This window comes from Tachypleus tridentatus, chromosome 8, assembly GCF_004210375.1.
Source record: "Tachypleus tridentatus isolate NWPU-2018 chromosome 8, ASM421037v1, whole genome shotgun sequence".
Lineage (NCBI taxonomy): Eukaryota > Metazoa > Arthropoda > Merostomata > Xiphosura > Limulidae > Tachypleus > Tachypleus tridentatus.
The window spans coordinates 49070233-49079239 of NC_134832.1; the positions used below are offsets into that span (position 1 = coordinate 49070233).

General features: G+C 37.7%; 1 non-coding gene across 1 annotated transcript; it reads right to left on the reverse strand.

The window, feature by feature from the left end:
• Positions 1-8203: 8203 nt before the first annotated feature.
• TRNAI-UAU (transfer RNA isoleucine (anticodon UAU)) lies at positions 8204-8295 on the reverse strand. The gene is given in 2 exon segments: positions 8204-8239; positions 8258-8295. It is a non-coding gene; the product is annotated as a tRNA-Ile (tRNA).
• Between the last annotated feature and the right edge of the window lie 712 nt (positions 8296-9007).

Consider the following 9007-nt stretch of genomic DNA (forward strand, 5'->3'; position numbering starts at 1 on the left):
GTTTTCTAAAGGTTCAATTTTTAATATATCAGAAAATATACAAACAAAACGTATTCCAAGGTGTACAATAAAGGGAATTAGTTAGTTGTATAATATTTAGTTTACAGGCCTTCTGCACGCGTTTAATAAGAACAAGGAGAAACAAAAAACAATAGATTTATTTTTATTCAAGATACTTCGTTACTACAGGTTTTTTTTTAATAAACAAAAAAACGTTCCTAAGTTCACATTTTAATCGAACAGCACTATCCAAGATGGAAACTTCATTTGAACATCTTCATTAATAACGTATTCATTGTTCTTTCTAAAGGGAAGGCATCCAGCTAAAACACTCGCCGTCAACTTGTGAGCTACTCTAATCAAAAAGTGGGAGTTGACTTCCACTCTTGCATACGGCTCTAAAGTTATAATTCTGCAGCAATGGAATACGGGCCAAGAGCCCTCGGATTCGCAATTCGGCACGCTAACCACTGACCCACGCCTGACCCATCAATTTCGAATGGACGAAAAATGTGTTTGATTAATCCTAATCTATGAGTGCCAGGGATTATTTGCTTTGCGGATGATTACCTTGTTATTCGTCTTTATTAAACTGTCGTAACGCCTTATTCACGAGCATGACGTCATACGTAGAGTCTTATCGTGTTTTAATGTTATATAAGACATTACTCAAAAATTACATCAATTGTCTCTTCCCAATTTGAACCCAACAGTTGACACAAAAATTCACTTTTCGCTTCATGCCCTTGGATACGCATTTAGAGTGACGACCAAGTCTGACCATTCTGTTACTTAGAGTAAGTAGCCCAATGTTTGTCAGTGCGTACTGTTGTTTAGCAACCTTCATTCTAGTTTGTCAGTTCAAAATTGAGGACGTGCGACTCGTAATCTGAGGGTTGCGGGTTAGCATACCCGTCGCGCCAAAGATGCTCGTCCTTTCAGCCGTGAGGGCGTTATATAGTGTCGGTCAATCCCACTATTCGTTGGTAAAAGAGTAGCCCAAGAGTTGGCGGTGGGTGGTGATGACTAACTGCCTTCCCTCTAGTCTTACACTGCTAAATTAGGGACGGCTAGCGCAGATAGCCCTCGAGTATCTTTGTGCGAAATTCAAAAACAAACAAACAAACTGTATATCACAAGCACTGAAACCCGATTTTATGGAATCATAAGCCATTAGTCTTATCGTTTAGTCACCAGGGGGCTTCAGAGTGACGAAATGCTGTTTACGTTTTGATTATTGAACGGTTTATTTATTCATTTTGTCAGCTTATTTATAAACACACAATCTTGGATTGATGTTATTTTATGTATTGAATGTAATGGCAATATAAAATTAGCAAGTGTAACATTGCGAAGTTAATTGAGCAAATAACCTTATCACGACATTGATATATGTATAACCCACTAGAATGTCTTATTTTCATTTGAATACTTTTACATACGGTGAAACCGGAATTTATTTTGCTTGTTTTATGACTCTTTCAATGAATGTAAAAATCTTGCTCGTAATTTCTTAGGTTCAAAGTCTTTTATTTGTGCCTTGGCTTCCTAAATGTCTCAATGTCTTTAATGCTCAGCTCAATGTCCATAATGTTTGTCTCAATGTCTATTATATCTGCCTTGATGTCTCCAGCGAATCTAAGCACATGTATATGCGTAGTAAACGCTAACGTTTTTTGTTTGTTTTTTAATTCAACCCTGTATGGTTTCAGCTTTGTTATGAACACGGCAGTTCTGATTTATTGGCAGTGAGGCGAAACCCTATTTTCTAAGCAGAGCGATCATATTAAGTGGAACTGTGAAGACGCACATTGTATTTTTTTATTCTTTTTGTTGAAGTTGCCAAGAGAACCTACTGGAATATGAAAGAACTTTGAGCTGAAAAAAACGAAAAAAACTTAATTTGTTCTAAATCCCATGATTTAATCTCTGATAGGACATTTATATTAGTTTCGTATCGTCAAAACTAAAACGAACGTATTTACAGAAGGAACTGCTGTGTATTTTGATAAAAGAACTGTTGTCGGTGCATTATTGATTTATCAGATTATGGCATTAGTTACTAAACGTATCGTCAAATAGTAAATGGTGGCTAGAGATAATAATAATAATAATAAAAAAAGAAACTAACATGAATCAACAGCGAAAGTTAAGCCTTTTCAGGATTTGCGATGAACAGGAAATTCGGTTCATTTTTTTACGTAATTGGGCCTAGAGATTTTAAAGCTTTGAAAAATAAAAGAGGTGAAGAGAGGTTAACTTAAAAAATGAACCATTGACTTTAATTTCAGCAAAAGTTTGATGAGCAATAATAGTTCTCTTATCAGAGGCCCCGGCATGGCCAGGTGGTTAAGACACTCGACTCGTAATCTGAGGATTGCGGGTTCGAATCCCCGTCACACCGGACACGCTCGCCCTTTCAGCCGTGGGGTTGTTATAATATGACGGTGAATCCCACTACTCGTTGGTAAAAGAGTAGCCCAAGAGTTGGCGGTGGGTGGTGATGACTAGGTGCCTTCACTCTAGTCCTACACTGCTAAGCAATAATAGTTTTCTTATCAGAGGCCCCGACATGGCCAGGTGGTTAAGACACTCGACTCGTAATCTGACGATTGCGGGTTCGAATCCCCGTCAACCGGACACGCTCGCCCTTTCAGCCGTGGGGCTGTTATAATATGACGGTGAATCCCACTACTCGTTGGTAAAAGAGTAGCCCAAGAGTTGGCGGTGGGCGGTGATGACTAGGTGCCTTCACTCTAGTCCTACACTGCTAAATTAGGGACGACTAGCGCAGATATCCCTCGTGTAGCTTTGCGCGAAATTCAAACCAAACCAAGCCAATTCTTATCAAAACGAACTTTTAAAAAAAATCCGCTACATTATTATCTGTTACTGTACAGTTAAATCTGCCATATTTTTAAATCATTAATCTAAACTTTTACTTCAGTAGCGGCACAAATTGATCTTTATTATCAGAAAATGTTTGTAACTAGAATAAAATAGTTACTTCACTGCCTCCCGCCTTTTTTTTTTTTTTTTTTAGTTTCCCTCTTTTGTTCTAAAGTCACAATTAGTGGCACGAGCACAGTTTTGCCAAAAGCTTCGACTTTGTTATCTGGAATGCTTAGGTCAGCATGTGCAGAAGGAGAACGTGTAATGAGATAGCCACTTTCTACCCAACCAGTCAGGCTGATCAATGGCGAACAAATGGAGCTCAGGTTTTAGTCCTGTACTCTTTTAACTATATGCACTGGAATATTCCATAACAATTTATATTTTATTTTGAAGATTTAGCAACAACAGTGGTTTTGTCTGGTACTGTTATTTTAAAAATGCACGAGGTACAAATTTCGCGGGACTTTTCTATCTCACCATGATTAGTTATTTTTACTTCAATAAACCAAACAATGAATAAAAAAGTCTTTAATAATAAACATCGTTTAACTTATTTTATGGTCGAGGCTAACTGGTCGAAAAAAACAGACTGATGACTGTATTTGTAATATTAACTCTCTTTTGTTTCAAAGACATATTATTAGTGTTTAACTTATTATTAAGGGTTTTATATATGTTTCTAACTTTAATAGACTAATGCAGTAAATACAGATGATAATTTTAAGAGACCAGATGAAAGTTTCGGCATTTTAAGAGCAGCCTTTGTCGGCACAAAAACCTTGATAATTATAAAGTCCAAAGACTAATAACCAACCAGACCTTCCACAGTAAAATATAGTACTTTTCTTTCTTTTCAATTTATAATGAACGTAATATCGCTTCTACAACATTCATAAATAGGAAATTAGGCCAGCACGAAAACCACGTGCCTTGATAGTTCTAAAGTCCAGAGACTAATAACCACCCAGGCCTTCCTCAGTAAAACATAGAAATTTTTTTTATTCTCAATTTATAATGAATAGAATATAATACAACATTCACAAAAAGGAAATGGCGAATAATTATGCTTGATACCTATGTGGGCTACAGTTTCCACCCCTTCAACCTTCCAAGAAATATCTCCTCCACATGATCTTGTCAAAAATGTCCACATGAATCGTTACATCCTGTCTGTATTTAGAAGGACAATGGAATATCACATATACGATAACATGTTTGAAATTCGAGAACTGACTATCACCTTTAATTGTGGTTTCCTGGTGCTAGTTAACGAAGTGCCACTGACAACAGCAAATGATCCTATCACGATGACAGAAATCAGACTTGGCAAAACGAGTATCATAAAGTCTTTTCTTCTTTTAATTATGTATGCGGGCGAAATGTTGCTGACAAGTCCTAATTGGACTGCATCGCTCGGAATGTCAGATATTCTACTCACTGTTCTTCACGGACTGTGATGTTCCAACATAGAACATTCTTTCTTCAGTGAACGTATATACAGAGCTCATGCCATGTACTACAAAAGATAAACTGATTTTCTTCAAACAAATAGATCTAATCTATGCTACGGATGATATAAGATAAGTTCTTCTTATGTGAACGAACACAGAAATATTTAATGTATTACCGAACTATTATTTCAATGCTTAGATAAGGTTTTATCTAGAGTAAACAACAAACGACTATAGGAATCTGTTATTGCAACTTGAATATACTATGTCAAGACATTTCCATCCATGACACATTAAATTATCAGAGTCCCTACAAACGTAAACAAAAATTACCTTCAAGATCTGCACCACAAACCAAATATGTAAACTATACTTATTAAACAAACTAATCCGAAGATGAACAGAGACACTTGATGGCATATGTAACCAAACCACCATTCTAAAAATAATACGCAACACCGATACACTTGACACCATTACTTTCTGTTTAACACTTGCATACTGTAGAGTATCACACAGTCTTACAATTCGTTTATAGCCCTTAAGTACACTTTATATCCTTTCAACTTATTACTGTTTCTTAACAACTTGTATTTTCTGTTTATGTGTTTTTAACTAATGATAAAACATATTGTAATTCTTTTTATTTTATATCTCATAAAATAGTCATTTATGTAATATGTCAGTACAGCTGTATGATTAGTGTTATAACTACACTATTAGAGTGTTAATAATGTAACGAATATCATAATATTAAAAAGTTGTGTATATTAACCCTAATGAAGCTGAAAAGGAAAAACGTCAGTTAGATAAAAAAATATTTTATATATGTTTGTTTGTTTGTTTTTAAATTTCGCGCAGAGCTACACGAGAGCTATCCGCGCTAACCGTTCATCGTTTCGTAGTTTATGAGTAAAGGGAAAGTCCTCCGCTAATACACCGCTAACTTTTCGGATTTACAACGTTAAAATCAGGGATTCGATTACCTTCGGTGGACTCAGATGAGAGCCCAGTGTGGCTTTCCTAAAGAAAACACACACACTAGAGGGAAAGCACCAATTCGTCATCACCCACTGTCAACGGTTGGCTACTCTTTTATCAACTAATATTACAACTGACCGTCACATTATAACGTCCCCACGGGCCAAAGGGCGAGGATGTTTCGTGTATACGGGGATCAACACATTTTTGCAGCAAACATCACATTAGAAACCACCTACACAATACTTACATTTGTCTCACACAAAGATTCATGAGGGCTTTCTGCTCTAGCCGTCTCTAATTTAGCAGCGAAGGACGAGAGACAAGGTAAATAGTCATGACAGTCAACACTAACTATTGTTCTAGTCTTTTAAAAACGAATATTGGGATTGATTGTCCCTTCTAACACCTCCATGACTCAAAGGGTGAGCATGTTTGGGGTAATAGGAATTAATACCCGCGACTCTCGGATTACGAGTCGAGTGTCTTAACCACCTGCTCATGCCGGGCCAAAGTATCAGATCATGGATTTCAATTGAAATTATTTGCCTACGTGACAACGAGGTAGAGAACAAAATGGTCATTCCCCAGGTGAGGTTCGAACTCACAACCCCGGCATATCCCACAAGTACTACCTTATAAGTACCATGCGTTAAGTAATTGCGTCACTGGGGATATGACATTATTTGCAATAGAAGCACTAGAACACTTCACTATTTCCTAGAAACCTTTGTCCATCAACCAAGTTAACACTAAAATTTCCCAGCCCAGACGGATACTTAACATTAATCGGTTGTGCATATTTACCCTCATGTAGCTGCAAAGGAAAAACGTCGGTTGAGATAACAAAAATACTTTATACGTGTTTGGTTTTGAATTTCGCGCAAAGCTGCACGAGGGATATCCGCGCCAGCCATCCATAATTCAGTGGTGTAAGTCTACGGATTTACAACGTTAAAATCAGGGATTCGAATACCTTCGGTAGACTCAGTTTAGAGCTTAGTGTGGCTTTACTAAAGGAAACACACACACACACTAGAGGGAAAGCAGCAATTCGTCACCACTCACCGCCAACTCTTGGGCTACTCTTTACCCACAAATATTGCAAATGACCGCAACATTATAACAACCACACGGCTGGAAGGGCGAGGATGTTTGGTGTATACGGGGATCAATATATTTTCCAGCAAACATCACATTAGAAACAACCCACACAATACTTATATTTGTCTCAAACAACAGTTGTTTTAAACACTTTGTACAAACCAAACAAAGGAGTGGCAATAGATAACAGTGCAGCAGTGACACTAAAATTCAAAACTCTTGACACATATACAGGCATGTGAAAAAGTCAGGACACCCTATGAAAGCCTGTGTATTTTTGTAACATTTTTGGATATGTAGTTATTTAATCTCAATTTCAACAATACTGAGAGAATATAGGAATATATCTAAACAATTACAACTGAAGAAAAGACTTTTCAAGACCTTCTGTAAATGTAATTCTACAAAAATGCATACTCTAACTGAGGAAAAAGTTAGGACACCCCCACATTTATATCCACTTAAAATGTTTCAACTCAAACACAGGTGTATCATACCAGGTGCACATGATTAAAAGATCGTTACTCAGCGTTTTGAATGAGGCTTGACCTATTTAAACCTCAGACATTTAGTTTGGTGTGCTCCTGACTGTTGAAGTGAGAGTGAGCACCATGGTGAGAGCAAAAGAGCTGTCTGAGGCCTTCAGAAAGACAATTGTATCAGCTTATGAGTCTGGTAAGGGTTTTAAAAAGATCCCAAAAGATATTGAAATCAACCATTCCACTACATGGAAAATAGTCAACAAGTGGAGGGCTTTCAAAACAACTGCCAACATGCCCAGGTCTGGTCGTCCAAGCAAGTTCACCCCGAGAGCAGACCGCAAGATGCTAAAAAAGGTCTCCAAACACCCTAAAATGTCATCACGGGACCTACCGAACGCTCTGGCTACTGTTGATGTGAAAGTGCATGCCTCTACAATCAGAAAGAGACTGCAAGTGTTTAACTTGGTTGGGAGGTGTGCAAGGAGGAAACCTTTGCTCTCTTAAAGAAACATCAAGGCCGGACTAAATTTGTCAGAGAGAATATAGACAAAGAACAGGTCTTCTGGAATAATGTTATTTGGACAGATGAGTCCAAAATTGAATTATTTGGACACCAGAACAGAGGACGTGTTTGGCGTAAACTAAAAACTGAATTCCAGGAAAAGAATCTCATACCAAATGTGAAGCATGGAGGTGGAAGTGCCATAGTTTGGGGCTGCTTTGCTGCAGCAGGACCTGGACAGCTCACAATCATAGAATCCACCACGAATTCCACTGTGTATAAGAGAGTGCTTGAGAATCATATGAGACCATCTATATGAAATTTGACAGTGACATTTGTAATAATATTCATATGTACACAAGACATCAAAGCTCTTGACACATATAGATTAAATTCAGGTTTAACACCAGAAGTATGGTAGAGATACATCGATGGCATATTACGGAAACGATTTGGTTTGAGTCTTGAGCAAAGATTCATGAGGGCTTTTTGCTCTAGCCGTCTCTAATTTAGCAGCGTAGGACGAGAGACAAGGTAAATAGTCATGACAGTCAACACTAACTATTTTTCTAGTCTTTTAACAACGAATATTGGGATTGATTGTCCCTTAACACCTCCATGACTCAAAGGGCGAGCATGTTTGGGGTAATAGGAATTAATACCCGCGACTCTCGGATTACGAGTCGAGTGTCTTAACCACCTGGTCATGCCGGGCCAAAATATCAGATCGTAGATTTCAATTGAAATTCTTTGCCAACGTGACAACGAGGTAGAAAACAAAACGTTATTTCCCCAGATGAGGCTCGAACTCACAACCCCGGCATATTCCACAAGTACTGTCTTATAAGTACCGTGCGCTAACCAATTGCGCCACTGGGGATATGATATTATTTGCAATAGAAGTACTAGAACACTTCACTATTTCCTAAAAACCTTTATCTATTAGCCAAGTTAACACTAAAACTACCCAAACCAGAAGGATACTTAACATTCTTAGACGTAGCCATAAAAATCCAATACAGACAACTACCAAGCTTCATACATATCAAAGAATATAAGAACGTGTGAAAAAACTGATATTCCTGTGAAAAATTTGTTTGGTTTGGCAAATAAACTACATTATACCATTCCAGAACTAGACACTTGGTTCATAATTATTGGAATTTAGCCAGCAAAAAATGTACTTCCGGCAATTTAGCGCCGTCTCCGTCATTATCTGCTTGGTCATCATGGCGTACCGGAAACAACTGTCCAGTGATTTAAAAATCCGAATTGTTGTAAAATACAAGTTTCGTCTGTTTTTTTCCGGTATTGCTACACAACTTAATGTGCCGAAATCCAATTTTCAAGTTTAAGCTTATAGGATCAACTGCAAACCACCTTCGTTCAGGACGCCCTACCAAAATTTCAGAGAGAACCAAGAGGAAGGTTCTCAGTTAAGTTAGTAGGAACCCTCGTTTAACTCGTAATGACATACAGAAACTGATAAGGGAAACTATGGTTGAAGTAAGCACCTCTACAGTTACGAACTGTAACTGGTCTGGTCGTCCAAGCAAGTTCACCCCGAGAGCAGACCGCAAGATGCTAAAAGA